The sequence below is a fragment of the Phyllobates terribilis genome, unplaced genomic scaffold (assembly GCF_046119375.1).
Source record: "Phyllobates terribilis strain yellow unplaced genomic scaffold, ASM4611937v1 Scaffold_1__5_contigs__length_1240528914, whole genome shotgun sequence".
Classification (NCBI taxonomy): Eukaryota; Metazoa; Chordata; class Amphibia; order Anura; family Dendrobatidae; genus Phyllobates; species Phyllobates terribilis.
The window spans coordinates 1,226,187,635-1,226,189,509 of record NW_027362761.1 but is presented as its reverse complement, the minus strand read 5'-3'; positions in this window follow the sequence as shown (position 1 = coordinate 1,226,189,509).

The following is a 1,875-nucleotide window of genomic DNA, read 5'->3' as shown; positions in this document are numbered from 1 at the left end:
TTACCAGTTCACGACTTCAGTCCTTATAAATCTTAAATCCACTCCCTATCTCATGCAGATTGTTTTATATCCCTCATGCTTTACACTACAATTTTGCTCTATTAGGACTAAATTAGAATCACTGATTCTACGTCCTCTCATCAGAAAGTCAGGCTGTTGATTTATATCCTCCATGCTGTACACTACAGCTCTGCTCCATTAGGGTAATGCTATGAGCAGTGATTCTGCCGCTCTGTCCTTCCTTGCTTTACACTGCAGCACTGCTTCTCTTGTGGTCGGTTATAGGGGCTCCGTCTGATGCTGTATATTGGAGTGTGATCCAGTCCTAATCCTTTCCTTGTCTTATTTGATGCTCAGGATTTCGCTTCGTGCCTCCCCCCCATACTTTACACTGCATGTTTGTGAGTGCAGCCTTAGGCAGGCCATACATGTACAGGCTCCGCAGGTCTGCGCTCACCTGCCGAATACCCGGAGGCCCTGAGTCCGGACCAGCAGATGGAACAAAGGAAGTTGTGGAGGATGAAGCAAAACAGCAAAGCGGAACCGCGGGGTCTGATGAAGCAGAGCCGACTAGTGACTAGTCCACAAGGAAGAGGAGGCGCAGCGATGCAGAGCTGGGGGAGCAGAATAGCAAAGCGGAACCGCGGGGTGTGATGAAGCAGAGCAGACTAGTGACTAGTCCACAAGGAAGAGGAGGCGCAGCGATGCAGAGCTGGGGGAGCAGAATAGCAAAGCGGAACCGCGGGGTCTGATGAAGCAGAGCAGACTAGTGACTAGTCCACAAGGAAGAGGAGGCGCAGCGATGCAGAGCTGGGGGAGCAGAATAGCAAAGCGGAACCGCGGGGTCTGATGAAGCAGAGCCGACTCGTGACTAGTCCACAAGGAAGAGGAGGCGCAGCAATGCAGAGCTGGGGGAGCAGAATAGCAAAGCGGAACCGCGGGGTCTGATGAAGCAGAGCAGACTCGTGACTAGTCCACAAGGAAGAGGAGGCGCAGCGATGCAGAGCTGGGGGAGCAGAATAGCAAAGCGGAACCGCGGGGTCTGATGAAGCAGAGCCGACTCGTGACTAGTCCACAAGGAAGAGGAGGCGCAGCAATGCAGAGCTGGGGGAGCAGAATAGCAAAGCGGAACCGCGGGGTCTGATGAAGCAGAGCCGACTCGTGACTAGTCCACAAGGAAGAGGAGGCGCAGCAATGCAGAGCTGGGGGAGCAGAATAGCAAAGCGGAACCGCGGGGTCTGATGAAGCAGAGCAGACTCGTGACTAGTCCACAAGGAAGAGGAGGCGCAGCGATGCAGAGCTGGGGGAGCAGAATCGAGTTACACACTAGGTTCTGGACTGGACCCGCGGAGTAGAAGAGCTGAGTGTGCAAGAGTTCAATGCAGAGTTTCAGCAGGACAGCAGTGTAGACTCAGTTCAGTGCAGAGCTGTGTTTGTCACAGGGTTGAATGCAGAGCTGGACAGCAGAGTGTGCAGGGCTGTAGCAGAGCTGGGCTTGTCATGAGGTTGTAGGAATCCAGGAGCGATTCAGCAGTCCACCAGAGTGGTATGGACGCCAATACCTGTGTGCGTAGACAGTGTAGGGGCACAATGTCAGGTGCGCGTCGGTTGGTCCAAGGAACAGAAAAAAGCAGCAGAAGGAGGAGGAGGAAGAGGCAGCGCCCGGACCCCGGGGGAGAGAGTAGCAAATTGGCACGAATATACAGTGCATGTAAAAGTTTGCGCACCCCTGGCCAAAATTACTGTTATGGTGAATATGTCAGCAAGTTGAAGATGATGAAATGATCTAAAAGGTGTTATAGATGACACGACGTTTCCTTTGTATTTTAGGCAGAAAATAAATATATATATTTATCTTTTACATTTTAAAAATTA